This window comes from Lissotriton vulgaris, chromosome 7 (genome assembly GCF_964263255.1).
Source record: "Lissotriton vulgaris chromosome 7, aLisVul1.2, whole genome shotgun sequence".
Taxonomy (NCBI): Eukaryota; Metazoa; Chordata; class Amphibia; order Caudata; family Salamandridae; genus Lissotriton; species Lissotriton vulgaris.
In genome coordinates, this window is record NC_141695.1 from 1,056,154,961 (window position 1) to 1,056,171,358 (window position 16,398).

The window sequence follows — 16,398 nt, forward strand, 5'->3', positions numbered from 1 at the left end:
ATGCAGCTAACAGAATACTTGCACAGAGACCAACACTGACTATTCACAATCTAATCCATAGGTGATGAAGAACTTGCTGCTGATGACAACAACGACCAGCAGAGCCAGTCTCCACCCCAGGTACATGGACTCTCGGATGTTGACTCCCAGGATAGTTTGGACGATGAGCTCCAGGCCGGCTCATCTGGTGTGTCAAGGCCCAACAGGTCCCAGGACCCCATTCTCCCCACCACCACATCTTCTGCACCAACAACTGCACAGCAGACCCCTGCAGTCACGGTCTGTGCCTCCACTGCTGCCACTTTGGCCACCACCACCACCAGCACCCTCCCTGTCCCAGGGGATGACAAGGACACAACACCAACTGTGGAGGGCAGGCAGAGTGTGTGAGGACCCACCGTGGCGAGGCAACAGGTCCGTGGCTGCAGGGCAGGTGGGAGGGCCAGGGTCCCCCCCAGACCTCAGGAGGTTGGCACACCATCCCTGGACCACTTCACCAAAGTCATCGGTGCATTTGACCAGGTCCAGGGACGACGTGGCCGGTCAGATGAACTTTTATGTGAGCTCATCCTGCTGATGGGGTCCATCGACACACGCATTGGTCAAATGGTGGACCTCATGGCCCAGCAAGTGGCGTTGCTGAGGGAAAGGCCTGCATCACAACCAACACCTCCGTCCCCTTCTGTTGTGCTGCAGGATGACAGTGCACCATCCTCCCCTGCGCCAACAGAGAGGGGCGAGTCCTCAGACGCCACTGGCCATTCAGCAGGCTAGCCAACGCCAAAAAGATCAAAGGGGCATCCAAAGAAGAGCCTGGGAGTCTCCAGAGGCAAAGCACCAGCCACACGCCAGTCACGGAGCCAGCTCTGAAGGCAACCCTCTTCCCCACTGCATTGACTGTTTGGACTGTCCTTCCCCACACTGCCTTGGCAATGGCACTTGTCTGTTGGACTTAGTCACCACATCCATGTGGTGTCTACTCTTGCATCTCATCTACCATGACTGTCAAATCACTGCCCACTCACCACCTTCATGTAAATATTCCCGCACCCCTCACATGTCCACTTTGCAAATAAAAAACCTGACGCACCAGATCTTGTGCTGTATCGTTTTTAGTGCAATATTTACAGTTTTGAAAATGTCCATGATGTGTCTAAATGATGTACAGTCTGTAGGGCAGGGTTATTCTGAAGCACCTAGGGAGACACAACAGAACAACAGTCACTGGTGTCATTGTGGCATCACAGACATAACACTACACAAAACATACACATGAGACTACAGGCATACAAGACTATATGTCAATGCCACCTTTCCCACACACAGGTGACTGAACATGTGCCTGTCTGTACCATCCGCAGATAGCCCTGCACAACAACAACAACTACAACAGACAATGTACAAGTCATACATCTTTACACACCTTCAAGTGAAGTAGCTGTTGATGAGCTGTTGACACATGTCAACTCCTTCCTCCTCCCCACTTTCCTCATCACTGGACTCATGGCCCTGAACAGGCGGGGGTCTTGGGTCCTCATCATCGTCCAGGAGCAGGGGGATCCCCTTGTGAATGGCCAGGTTGTGCAGCATTCAGCATGCCACAACGATCTTGCAGACCTTCCCAGGCGAATATGCAAGTGTTCCTACTGTCCTGTCAAGGCAGCGGAATCTTGACTTGAGTAGTCCAAAAGTCCGCTCAATGACACGTCTGGTCCTGCTATGGGCCTCATTGTACCAGATGTCAGTCGGGGTCCTGGGATTCCGTAGTGGGCTTAGCAGCCATGGCCGACTGGGATATGCAGAGTCACCTAGGACAGACAAAGACACATTGCAATGTTGCACAGGCAGCGGGCAGCAGGGCACACACACAGCACACCATACCACTAGGCATACTCACCCACAATCCAAGCACGCTCGGGTACCAGATTTGCCATCATCCGGGGCACAATGCTGTTCCTCAGGATGTAAGAATCATGGGCAGAGCCGGGGAATCTTGCACACACATGTGATATGGTCATGTCCACAAGGCCCACCACCTGCACATTGATCGAATGATAATGTTTTCGATTTCTGAAAATGTGCTCACTCGCCTGTGGTGGCACCAGACCTACAGGGGTGCAATCGATGGCACCAACAACATGTGGGATGTGCCCAATGGGATAGAAGTCACCCTTCACACCGGCCAATTCTGCTCCCCTAGGGAAATGTATGTATCTATCCTCAAATAACATCATGGCTGCAAGTACATCCCTCAGCACCAAGCTGAACATGGGTTGCGACATCCCTGCAGCACTGGCCACAGTCTCCTGGAAGGAACCAGTTGCAAAAAAGTAGAGGCTGCCATCACTTTGTATGTGGGTGTGAATGCTGTTGGGTAGTGGTGACGAGGCTGCAGGTGGGGCTCCAACAGATCACAAAGGGTCTTCAGTGTCGGTCGGTCGAGGTGAAACTTTCGAATGATCGCTACACCCTCCATGTCCTCCAGCACTGTCAGGTGACGTATGAGATTAGGCCTCCTCCTAGTTGAGATGTAAATGGACAAATGTCAGTGACAGCCATCCTGAGATGGACACTGCACATACATGTAAGGATGTGACGGTAAAGCAAAGACTGCCATGAGATATGCGTGGCACACCATGTCACATGGGTGGACATATAAGACACACCGAAGGCACACCTATCCATTAGCAATACACAAGTGCCACAAACAACACATTGGTCAATGTGAATGCACACATACAGAAACACACATTACACATTAGTACGCCTTGTACCGTACCATCCAACAACATGTGTAAAATGATCATGACTGTCTCATTCCCATCTGCTGTACCTGTCACACATCAATACATTGATGTAACTTGGCACACATCCAAAACACAATGATCAGCATAGCTGTAAAAATGTTCCTAGTGTGCATGAGCTGAAATGAAAGCACAAGTAAGTGACAACACCATACAGTGGGACAAGCATTTCCAAGGCCAGCACTGACACACACATTGATTCCTAACACATTATTCACACCAGCTTAACACTGTGTAGCATCAGCAACCATCAAATGCCTAAGTGACATGGGAGGGACCACAGACCAATGTGCCTCACACATAACGTGCGTCCACCTGTGTATCATATGTGATAATGCCATTGTGTGCCCTATCATGTGCTCTTAACCAGGTTGCTTCTGTCTACTGATGCAATGTTCACGATGGACATTGCCATTGCATGTGCCTCAAATCGCGGTAGCTACCGCCTGGCCCTGGCGGTGCGACACCAGCACCACCCCTTTCACAAGTTCGGTAGCCATTGGCATATGGACATGTTTAGATGGCAGTGGGCATGCTCTGCCGCCCAAGTCACGGTAGCTACCGCATGGCCCCGCTGGTGCATCATCTCCATGGAGCATTGCCTCCAGCCAATGGGAGCGACGATCGCGGTGGCATGATGCAGTTTTGAAAATCGCGGTGTTAGACCTGACATCATTGGCCTGAGTCTCTCCTCCATTTTTTTCTGTTTGCCTCCTCTGTTTTCGATGTTTTTTCTGGTATATTGCTTTGGGCACTGTGCCACTGCTGATCAGTGCCACAGTGCAAGTGCTCCCTATGTAAAATTGCTGTATTAATTGAATTCCATGTTTGGCTTATTTGGTTTACTGTCAGTCCCTAGTCTAGTGCACCAGGAGTGCCAGGGCTTGTAAATACAAATGTTGCTCGTGGGCTTGCAGCACATGTTGTGCCACCCACAAGAGCGGCATGGTAAAAGTATGACTAAAGGTCTGCCATTGCTAGACCTACGTGCAGTCTGGTACTGCCACGCTGACTGCGCAAGTACACCTACTTGCCAGTCCCCAAACCTTCCCTTAACTTCATGTTAGTCACCCCTATGGTAGGCCTGCGGGCAGGGTGCATTGTAAGTATAAGGTAGGACAAGCCTGACCAAGTTGGCATGTCCTAATAGTGAATTACAGCCATATTCGTTTTTCACTATTGTGAGGTTACCTGCTCTCCATTAGTTAGAATGGGCTGCCGGGGTTATTAATGCTATAATCCTAGCTGGCTCGGGGAGCATGGTGCAATGTCGAGTTTGGTATCCCTGAACTCGGGGTTTAATAACGCATCCGTTTGTGTGGATTGTTTTGGACTCTGGGTTTGAAAATAGCACTTTTAGAAAGTGGCTATTTTCTTGACTAACTATTTCTGGTTTCTGCTGGTTTGGTGTGTGTGTGACAGGGGCTGGGTGGCTCCAGAGTTCTGAATGAGTCAGTGTGGGGTGAGTGGTGCATTTGCATTGAGAGTAGGGGGAGAGTAGTTCCTGATAGCCTGCCCTGCCTGATACATGCTGGCTCCACCTCCTGCCGGGCGACTGATACCTCTGCTCCTGCCAGTGACAATACTGGCTCCACCTCCTGCTGGGCGTCTGAGGACCCAGCCCTGCACAGTGAATAGGCAAGGTGCCTCTACCTGGCTACACCCACAACAAACCCAGGATGAGGGGAATTCCCCGGCATGGACAAAGGGATCAAAGCCAAAAAGGGGTATATGAGAAGGACCCCTGAACCTTAAATTTAGATCACTTCTGACAAGGAACCCTGAACCAAGGACAAGACGCCTGCTGATCCAAGGACTTGCCTACCCCTTCTGCCAGAGTGCTGTTTGCTGGGGGGAATCCTGCAGTTGCTTCTTTATTTTTGCCAAGGAACCAGGAGAGAGGAACTGTGTGTGTACTCTCAAACTTTGCTAAAGAAAATCTCCAAGGGCTGGAAGAGTGCCAGCCTCCTGTTGAAGTCACAGGGCTAAAGGACTTCATTTATTTGCTAAAAGTGCTTGTTGCGGGAACCTGAAAATCCAGCACCTCGGAAAGAATCCAGCAATCTCGACGCCGATGGACGCCGCAGAATCCAGCTCGACATCTTGAGTAATGGCTCCAGTGTCCCACTTCCTCGATGCCGGCCGCAGGGCCCGATCGACGCCAGTAGCGGCGCCAGTAAGTAGTAAGTTCGGCTCTAGCTCCAAGTGACCCTGTGTCTGCACCGCCGCTGATCGCATCGACTCCGAGCCCCCTCGACGCCGTGAGCGCTGCTCACTCTTGCAACATCATCATTGACATTGACGACGACGCCATATCCTGCTTCGCCTCATGAGCGCTGCTCCTGCCTGACATCTGTCGACGCCGTTGCAGATCGCCCCAGCTCCGAGGCTCGATCGACGCCGAAGACGCGACGCCGGACATCTCAATGCCGCTGATCATCGTGTGCTTCGCTTTTCCAAGGTACTGTGTTGTGGGGGTCTGTGCGACTCTGGGCTCGACGTAGCGCTCCTCGCGGTCGACGCCGAACCTTTGGATTAACTTTGCCTCGACGTCGTGTGACTCCCATGTGGGTTACATTGTTGCCAAGAACTGTGTTTTAAAGAAGAAGAGTTGCTTTTGTTACTAAAGACTTTGTGCTAAGAAGAAACTACACTTGAACTATTATTTTTCCTTCCAAGAGTATTTATTAAGATTGTGGTATATTTTTGTCGTTATTTAGTCTTGTGCGAAGCCTTATATAAAAATCCCTATTTTTATAATACTACTGTGTCGTGTCCATTTGTAGTGTATTCACTTTATTACTGTATGTGGTCATAAATGTTTAACGCACTGCCTCTGAGATAAGCCTGTCTGCTTTGCCAAGCTACCAAGGGGGTGAGCCGGGGCTATCTAAGTGTGTGATCCCCTTACCCTGACTAGAGGAGCTGTGTCCCTATTTGTCAGAAGTGTATACCTCTGCCAACTAGAGACAGCCAAGTCTAACCTTGGTGGGTCAGCGGTGAGGATTTGAACTTTGCATTTATGACCCATGTGCTTGTGATTAGTGTGCGCTACATAGTGAAAGCAGACCGTAGTACAGCCACAATCTATTTTGGTAGGATTCTATTTTTGTTCTCCGCTTTTCTGAAGCTTGATTTGTTTTTAACACTGCCAGTTTTGACCATGAGTGATGCCGGAGTCACTACCCCTGTTGTTGTTGAGGAGGAGTTTGATAGAAATAAGATAACGAAGTACAGCAGAAAGCAATTGGATCATTTTTGCAAGCAGTTGAAAGTCCCTACCAAAAGCTGCAGAAACAAAGAGGAAGTTATCAAATCTTTGGAAGCCTGGTTAGAGGCCAGTAGTCCCACTGATTCGGTGGTGGTACCGCCAGTGTAAGGGGATGAGGAGGTGCCAGTGAATGGGCCCGTGTCCTCTCCCGGTAGCAGTGTTTCCTCTAAAGGTCTTTCCCCTGGAGAAAGAGAAGAAAGGGAGAAGGAGCGAGCATACAACATGGAAATGGCAAAACTTAAGATAAATGGGCAGTTGGAGATAGAAAATGGAAGAGGTAGGAGAGAAGCTGACATGGAGATCAAAATGTTGGAGTTTGAAAGAGAAAAGTTAGCTTTGGAGCATGACACAAGGTTGAGGGAGATAGAGCTCCAAGCTAAAAGTTTAGAATTGAATCCCTCTGGTGGCAGCATCCCATCTTTCCTGCAGAAAGTAGGTTTTATTTTCCCAAAGATGTGATCAAAGATTATCATAAAAATGAAGATATTGGCCAATGGTTTAAAGCGTATGAGTTAGCATTGTTGGCCCACCGGGTCCCTGAGAAGGATTGGGGAACGGGGTTGTGGGGTCGCTTTGTGAATGAGGGGAGAGACACCCTGTTAGATATTCCTGTGGAGGGCAGGATGTCGTATACTCATATGAAAGATGCTTTAATGTTGAGGTACGGCCTAACCCCAGAAAAGTACAGACAAGCCTTTAGAGAATGTAAGAAATTGCCTGGTACGACGTGGGTTGAATATGTGTCATTTTTTTGCAGAGCCATGGATGGTTGGGTAAAGGGCAGCAAAGTGGAAAGTTATGAAGCTCTTTATGATTTGTTTGCTTGGGAGCATTTGTCTAATAACTGTTTTCCAGAGCTGCACCAGCACCTTATTGATAGCAAGATATCTAACCCTAGAAAACTTGTTGAGGAGGCGGACCGCTGGGTCAGTACCAGGGTCCACAAGGGTCCAGTGGGAGACTCAGCCAAAGTTGGGCAGGGTCCCCAGCAGAAGAGTGGGGGGGACAAGGGTAAACAGAGGGAGTTCCAGAAAGGGCCCCAAAGTAATCCCCAAGGGAACCAAGGGAAAGGTTCCCAGCCTCCCCCTGTGAAGAAGCCAGGGGCCCGACAGGTAAACCTGTTCATAGGGGCCCAATGACCTGCTATGTTTGTAAGCAGGTAGGACATCGTTTTTATGATCCTCAGTGTCCCATGAGGGACTCTAATGCACCACTACGTGCGCCCCCCGTCAGTTGGCGAGTGTAGCCCTGGGAGGGGAGGAGATGGTTGCCCCTGGTGGGAGGGGTCCCGCAGAAATGTCCCTGGTCTCGCTAGGAGACATGGAAATGGTCCCTCCACCCCCTCTGCTTAGTAACACTAATAAATATAGGCAGTGGGTGACCATTAATGGCCATAGAGTGGAAGCTCTCAGAGACACCGGAGCGAGTGTGACAGCTGTCAAGTGTCACTTGGTGTCCAGAGAGCAGGTGGTTCCCCACGCATTCTACCCTGTGATAGCTGCTGACAACTCCCAAAAAGAGTGTGAGGTAGCTCAGGTTCTCTTTGAGTGGGGGGAAGTTTCAGGTACTCTTCAAGTTGCTGTAAGGCCCGCCATGCCTGTTGATTGTCTCCTGGGCAATGATTTGGAAGACTCCCCTTGGGCTAAGGTGGAGCGAGAGACACATTTGAAAATGTTGGGTGTGCCAGAGTGGGTGTGTGCAACCACTCGTTTGATGACAGCAAGTAAGGGTGTTGCTGGGGTCCCGGAGCCTGAAAGTATGGCCCAGAACCAAGCTGTAAAGAGAAGAGGCAGGAGGCACAGGAAACCGGCCCCCACCCTTCCCGTGGTCCAGGAGGAGGTAGACCCTGAGCGGGATGCCCTGGAGCCCACAGGGGAACAAGTTGCTGAACTGGGAGACCTGCCCGAGCTGACCCACTGGCAGCAGGATGGTGGTCCCTCCAGGGAAGAATTTTGTGCAGAACAGAAAGTGTGCCCTTCTCTTGTGGGTATGAGGCAGCAGGCCTCAGCCCAAACCGCAGGTGATCAGTCAGGGACACATTTTGTCTACTGGGAGAATGACCTCCTGTATAGCGAGCCTAAGGCTGCTGAGTCTGGGTCAGCCCATGTGCTGGTGGTACCCCAGCGCTTCAGAGCCTTCCTACTGGGTTTGGCTCATGACGTTCCGTTAGCTGGACATCTGGGGCAGGACAAGACCTATGACAGGCTTGTCCCCCATTTTTATTGGCTTCAGATGAGAAGGGATGTAGACATCCATTGTAAGACCTGTCACACTTGCCAGGCAAGTGGGAAAAGCGGAAGGAAGCAGAAGGCTCCCCTCCAACCTTTTCCAGTCGTCAGTACCCCCTTTGACCGGGTGGGGATTGACATTGTTGGGCCCCTGGACCCCAAGACAGCCCTGGGCAACAGGTTCATCCTGGTCTTGGTGGACCATGCCACACGGTACCCGGAAGCCATCCCTCTCCGAACAGTGACGGCCCCTGTGGTGGGACGGGCACTGATGGGTGTTTTCTCCCGCATGGGGTTCCCCAGAGAGGTGGTGTCAGACCGGGGCACCAACTTCATTTCCAATTATATGAAGTCTCTGTGGAAGGAGTGTGGGGTAGCCTACAAGTTCACCACTCTTTACCACCCTCAAGGTAATGGGCTGGTTGAGAGATTCAACCGGACCCTTAAAGGCATGATCATGGGTCTTGAAGAACCAATGAGGCGTAAATGGGACGTCCTCTTGCCATGCCTGCTATTTGCTTACCGTGAGGTGCCAAAGAAGTCTCTAGGGTTCAGCCCCTTTGAGCTTTTGTATGGTTACCCGGTAAGAGGACCTTTGAGTCTGGTCAAAGAAGTCTGGGAGCAATCTCCCAGGAAACCTCCCCAGGATGTATACAGTTACATGCTGGCCTTTAGGAACCAGACTCGGCGCTTCAGAGATCTTGCTCAGGCAAATCTGGAGGCCAGCCAGGAAGAGATGAAGCAGTGGTACGACCGGAATGCCACTCTGGTCGAACTTCAGCCTGGTCAAGAAGTTTGGGTCATGTCCCCTGTGGAACCTTGTGCACTCAAGGACAGGTGGACTGGACCGTTTAAGGTTGTGGAGAAGAAAAGCGATGTCACCTACTTGGTGGACTTAAAATCTCCCAGGAACCCTTTGAGGGTCCTGCATGTCAACCGTTTAAAGCCCCACTTAGAAAGGTCCGAGGTGGGCATCCTCCTAGCTACAGATGCTGGAAAGGAGGAGGAAAGTGAGCCTCTTCCTGACCTCCTGTATGCAAAAGAGCAAGATGGGTCAGTGGATGGTGTTGTCCTCTCTGACACACTGACCCTTGAGCAGCAGCAAGATTGTCGCCAACTGCTGGGACAATTCCCTGATCTGTTCTTCTTCGATTCCTGGTGTCAGTCAGTCAATCAGTCAATCACTTTTATTCGATTTTTGAAAATCATAAAAAGACACAGGATACAGTTCATAAAATACACAAAGTATAAAAAGACAATATCAAAAATATGTACATAATGAATCATAAATCATATCATCAAGGAGAATATTTTTAAAGTGACATGTGCATAAACAATATATACAATCCAAATGTTTAAAAAGACTATTAAAACATTTTAAAACATCATGATATCTGATATCTGTTATCTGTTATAGATACACTTAAGGTATTTCGTTTATAATTAATCCATTGTTACCTTTACTGCGCATTTTGTTGGTACGTACTCCTGCTACTAAAAAGTTAGCAACATGAAAAGTGATTTGTGCATTGTGCAAAAGTTGCAGAAATAGGAGCGCAGGCCTAACCTGTAAAAAGCCAGCCTCTCTAAGGATGGGAACAAGGTATTTTCTTCTGATTTTAGCGTAGTGATCGCAAAACATAATAAAATGTAATGTATCCTGAGTTGAAAAGTGATCACAATCGCATGGCTTATTGTTATCAGGAGTATCCCATCTGTAGTATGTGCCCAACAGAAAATGTATTAAATTCAAACAAAATCTAATTAAAAGAAAGCGGTGAAATGGTTTATTAACAAATACCAGATATGGTTCTGGACCTGGGACAGTTTTAAGCGCAAAATTTCTTCTCACCATTGTTTTATTTAATTCTATTTCCTCCCGCTCTACTGTAAAAAGATTTATCAGTGATACCTTTATCGTTTTGACATCCTCCTTTTGGATGCCCTCAGGGGAGTTAAAAAGATCAATACGTCCCACCTTGGTTAACATTGTTTTTATGTACGTCAACCATGGGATCTTTAAGGCTCCATCCATATTTAAGCAATCTTCGAGGATTTTATGATTTAATGAAATTTCATTGTTTAGCCAAGTTTTTAGCCAGGAAATGACATGGGCGGATTTTATAACGTCTGAGACATACCCAACACCCAGCTCTGAATGGATAGTAAAGGTGGGGGTAGACTGGGGGACAGTGAGTAATGATCTGAGAAACCTGTTTTCTGCCCTTTGAATGGGGACTGGACTTGTATATCCCCAAATCGAGACCCCATAGGTGGCGATCGCCATGCTTTTAGCGTTATACACTTTAAGAATGGCGTTCGTCGGTCGAGACCCCAATTTCTTAGCGAAATTCAAGATGGCTCCAGCAGATCTACTCACTGCATTCGATTTGACCCTATGTTGAGCACCCCAAGTACCTTTATCATCGAATAAGACGCCCAAATAAGTAAAAGAAGCGACCCTATGTACCTCCTTTCCTGTACAAACAAAAGTTATGGGTCTCTTTTTTCTGCCATTAAGTCCCATAATCATAACATGTGATTTTTGCGTGTTTATTTTTAAATCTAAGGAGCTCATGAAGTCCCCGAAAGAGGCCAGTAACTTGTTAAGGGCAACACCTGTTCGTGCCAAGAGGACCGCGTCGTCCGCGTACAGGAGGACCGGAATGTTAATCTCTCCTGCGCGCGGAACATCGGCCCGCAAGGCAGAAAGCACCGGCTCGAGTGTGTTTATATACAGTGTGAAGAGGAGAGGGGCAAGGATACACCCTTGCCTCACTCCTCTCTCAGAGTTAAAGGGTTTAGTGCATCTACCATCCCTGGTAACTCTGACTGATGCCTCCAATCCTTGGTGCAGATCAGCCAAGAAGCCTACTAATGAACTTTCTATGCCTATTTCCAAAAGGACCCCCCACAGCCTTGACCTGTTGACCAGGTCAAAGGCTGAGGAGAGATCCATAAATGCCATATATAAGGCCCCTTTTTTACCTACGGTATATTTGCTGATGATCAAATGCAAGTTAAGGCACTGATCCAGTGTGCTTCTTTTGGGCCTAAAACCATATTGTGCGTTAGATAAGATTCCCCTGCCTTCCAACCAAGATGTTAACCTCCCCAAAATGACTCTGCCCAAGATTTTAACCGCAGAGTCAATGAGGGAAATAGGTCTATAGCAGGCAGGGTCACTCTTTAGGCCTTTTTTAAATATTGGTATGATAATAGATGTAGCCCAGGACTGTGGGATCGTACCTGTCCTTGCGGAGTTAAACACATTCGTCAGGATCCTAGCCCAGAATTTAGGCGCCGCCTTGTACAGGTCCGCCGGGACCCCATCAGCATCCGAAGCCTTATTTTTGGATGTCTCATTCATAGCTTCTTCGATTTCCTCTGGTTGGAAAGCCTCAATTATATCGACATTGGGATGAGTCGGGTTATCCTGTGGTTGCTTCGATTCCTGGTGTCACTCAGTGGTGTATCCATGATGTGGACACCGGGGACAGTCCTCCTGTGAAGTAAAAGGCTTACAGGGTGACTGACAAGGTTAGAGCATACATTAAGGAGGAGGTCTCCAAAATGTTTGCCTTAGGGGTGGTTGAGTCCTCTAGCAGTCCTTGGGCCAGCCCAGTGGTCTTGGTCCCGAAGGCTGCAGCGCCTGGTGCTTCACCAGAACTCCGGTTCTGTGTGGATTACCGAGGACTCAATTCAGTCACCAAGACTGACGCGCACCCCATCCCCAGAGCTGATGAGCTCATAGATCAGTTGGGGGCTGCCCCGTACCTTAGTACGTTTGATCTAACGTCTGGGTACTGGCAGATCGCCTTAACTGATGGGGCAAAAGAGAGGTCCGCATTCTCCACACCAGATGGGCTCTACCAGTTCCGGGTTATGCCCTTTGGGATGAAGAATGCCCCTGCCACCTTCCAGAGGCTGGTCAACCAGGTATTGGTTGGATTGGAGGACTTCAGTGCCGCCTACCTGGACGACATCGCAGTGTTCAGCGCCAGCTGGGAGGAATACTTGCGCCACCTCCAGGAAGTGTTGTTGGCCCTGCGCAGAGCAGGCCTCACAATCAAAGCCAGTAAGTGCCAGATTGGGCAGGGTTCAGTGGTGTACTTGGGGCACCAAGTAGGGAGCGGCAAGGTGGCCCCCCTGCAACCCAAGATAGATACCATCCTGGCTTGGGCGCTGCCCAAAACCCAAACGCAGGTGAGAGCCTTCTTAGGTCTCACGGGTTACTACAGGAGGTTTGTTAAGGATTATGGTAACATTGTGCACCCCTTGACTTCGCTGACTTCCAGGAAGCAGCCACGAAATGTGATCTGGACTGACGCCTTCCAGACAGCCTTTGAAACCCTGAAAACTGCAATGTGTACAGCACCCATAGTTCAGGAACCCGAATTTTCTAAAGAATTTGTTGTCCAGACAAACGCTTCAGAGCATGGCATGGGGGCTGTTCTAGCTCAGGTGAATGAAGAGGGCCGAGACTTACCTGTAGCCTTCATCAGTAGGAGGTTACTTCCCAGGGAACAGAGGTGGAGTGCGATAGAGCGAGAAGCATTTGCTGTGGTCTGGGCGCTGAAGAAGCTAAGACCCTACCTGTTTGGGACTCACTTCCGGGTTCAGACAGACCACAGGCCCCTCAGATGGTTGATGCAGATGAGGGGTGAGAATCCAAAGCTGTTGAGGTGGTCCATTTCCCTACAGGGGATGGACTTCACGGTGGAACACCGCCCTGGTACAGATCACGCCATTGCTGATGGTCTGTCCAGATTTTTCCCCCTTAGTGATGAGGACTCCCTAGGTCAAGGGTAGTTCTCCCCACATTTCAGCTGGAGGGGACACGTGTTAGACCTGACATCATTGGCCTGAGTCTCTCCTCCATTCTTTTCTGTTTGCCTCCTCTGTTTTCGAAGTTTTTTCTGGTATATTGCTTTGGGCACTGTGTCACTGCTGATCAGTGCCACAGTGCAAGTGCTCCCTATCTAAAATTGCTGTATTAATTGAATTCCATGTTTGGCTTATTTGGTTTACTGTCATTCCCTAGTCTAGTGCACCAGGAGTGCCAGGGCTTGTAAATACAAATGCTGCTCATGGGCTTGCAGCACATGTTGTGCCACCCACAAGAGCGGCCTGGTAAAAGTATGACTAAAGGTCTGCCATTGCTAGACCTACGTGCAGTCTGATACTGTCACGCTGACTGCGCAAGTACACCTACTTGCCAGTCCCCAAACCTTCCCTTAACTTCATGTTAGTCACCCCTATGGTAGGCCTGCGGGCAGGGTGCATTGTAAGTATAAGGTAGGACAAGCCTGACCAAGTTGGCATGTCCTAATAGTGAATTACAGCCATATTCGTTTTTCACTATTGTGAGGTTACCTGCTCTCCATTAGTTAGAATGGGCTGCCGGGGTTATTAATGCTATAATCCTAGCTGGCTCGGGGAGCAGGGTGCAATGTCGAGTTTGGTATCCCTGAACTTGGGGTTTAATAACGCATCCGTTTGTGTGGATTGTTTTTGGACTCTGGGTTTGAAAATAGCACTTTTAGAAAGTGGCTATTTTCTTGACTAACTATTTCTGGTTTCTGCTGGTTTGATGTGTGTGTGACAGGAGCTGGGTGGCTCCAGAGTTCTGAATGAGTCAGTGTGGGGTGAGTGGTGCATTTGCATTGAGAGTAGAGGGAGAGTAGTTCCTGATAGCCTGCCCTGCCTGATACAATGCTGGCTCCACCTCCTGCCGGGCGACTGATAGCTCTGCTCCTGCCAGTGACAATACTGGCGGTGTCTCCGCTGCGTTGCGTCTGCTTGTTTTGCCCATCCTAATTTGTTGAGCGGGCGGACGTCATTCCGCACAGCGGTGAGTCTCCATTGGCTCCCATCGCCGCGGTGCCGGGCGCACTTTGATGGCGGTGCGCGTGGCTCCGCGGCGGACGGGAAAAGACCTATGTTTTACTATACTAATATGGCAGACACGAGTTCTGCTGCTCGCAGGCGGAAAAAGGCGTTTTTCCGCCCTGCCAGTACCGCGGTGGTGCCACCGCACATCATCCTAATGGACCCCAGAGTCTTCAAAATATGTATCAAAAACGAATGTAAAAGTCAAAAATACATTGCAAAAAAGTTTCACAAAATCATCACTATATTACAGTACTACAATGACACCAATTAGTAGACTCATCTGGATAGCATAATGGAGTGCTTCTTCACCTGTGGTCGGAGGACCACTGGGGGTCCATGAGGCCTTATCAGTGGGTCCACAATTGTTTAGAAAATAAACTAACAATGCTTGATTAATACAAAATATACATGTAAAAAAAGAAAACATTTAAACTTGATCATTCTGAAACGCTCTGTAAATATGCAGGAATTTGAAATCGGAGGTTAAACATTAAGGGGGTGATTATGATGGCGGCAGATCACAACCACCTGGCCGGCGTTGGTGATATGCCTGTCATCTCCACCTGATTTACTCCCGCCATATTATTATGGTGGGGGTATCGCAGCAGATGGAAAGTCAGTCTGCCTCCTTTCCACCGGTCAGCAATCATTCTGATTGGAGGCCAGTCATATTGACAGTGCCTAGCAGGCACCGCCATCCATATTATGATGCCTGTTCACAAAGGCCTTTCGATGGTGGCGATGCAGCCATAGAAAGGCTGGCAGGAATGTGCTTTGGGGGCCAGTTGTGGGCCCCCAGGTGGGTTGGGGGTGCACTTGGGGGTTACCCGTGGTACCTCTCTGCATTCCCATGCACATGGTGGCAGGCACCGCATGGTGCCTGCCACGTTGTACCTGGGAATGCACAACATGCCTTGTCATCATTGTGGCACCCACTGCAATGTTAGAAATGCAGAATGCAACCGCCAGGGTGGCGGTCGCATCCTAATCAGTGGTGCGGTACCGCCGCACGTTTGGTGACCGGTCCTAGAACCAGTAGGACGGGCGGAAAAAAGTCTGCCTGTCATAGTAATCAGCCCCTATGCGCCTGATTACAATGTCGGGCAGACGCAACTGTCTCGGTCCTGGGACCGACCAACCTCCTGTCAGTCTGGCTAACTACAATGCGACCAAAACTGCATACTCCCATTCCACAATGGGAGCTCATGTTACGGCCGTATACCATCGTAACACAAGCTCCCTTTGAGAAAAGGCAGGTGTTGTTCATTCCTTCACTCCGTGCAGGCACCTGCCACAAGGTGCAGGTATCTCGGCCCGCAACCGGAGGCCCCATGCGCAAGGGTGCCTTGCTGGGGGCCCCCAAACACACTTTCCAACATGGTTCCCATGTCAGACAGGCCAGCATAGAAACCATGTTGGAAACTGTGCATCATAATACCAAGGGCGGAAAGAGTGGGAGGTTGTTGCAGTACCAGTGTTTGGCCATTTGCGGTATTTGACTTAATTCAGCTGTGACCTGAAGTAAGTTGCCAATATTTAAAGCCACTTTATGGCTGTAGTAACTTTATAAGTGCAGTTTGTGAATAGCAATTGGCTTACTCTTTTGTGGGTGGATGCATCACCCTCCCTAAGCCACTCTATAAACCTCTCCCATTTAGGGCCTGATTGTGATGCGGTTAGGAAATCTTCTCGATCTAATCAGTTTGGAAATGGTTCCCGACCAACTCGGATCAGGAGAGTCCGACCGACCGAGTATGATGCATCCGGATGCATCCAGATTTGGTTGGACTCCCATTGATTTCTATGGAAGCCTATGTTCCTAGCCTTATTGTTTTCTGGCATTCGGTCGGGAAAACACGCTCCTGATCCGATTTGGAAAGAGCAAATGCTGTTAGGAGGCCTTCCTAACCGCATCGTAATCGGGCCCTAGGTGGAAATGCTTTCCTAACCGGATCGGTATCAGGCCCTTAATAGTAAGTATGCCCTTTTTACCAGCCACAGCACCTGGTCCCCCCAACATTTACTATTAAGGGTCTCAACAGACTCACTGGGCGTTGCAGTAGCAGTCCATCCACTGCAGCACTGTCATTGAACTGCTGCAGCTGACAGGGAACTGCAGTTCCCTGGCGGCGGCACAGTGGTCAGGGGCTCAATAGTATACTGCTGGTGCCACTGCATATTACGAGTTTCAGGACCGCCA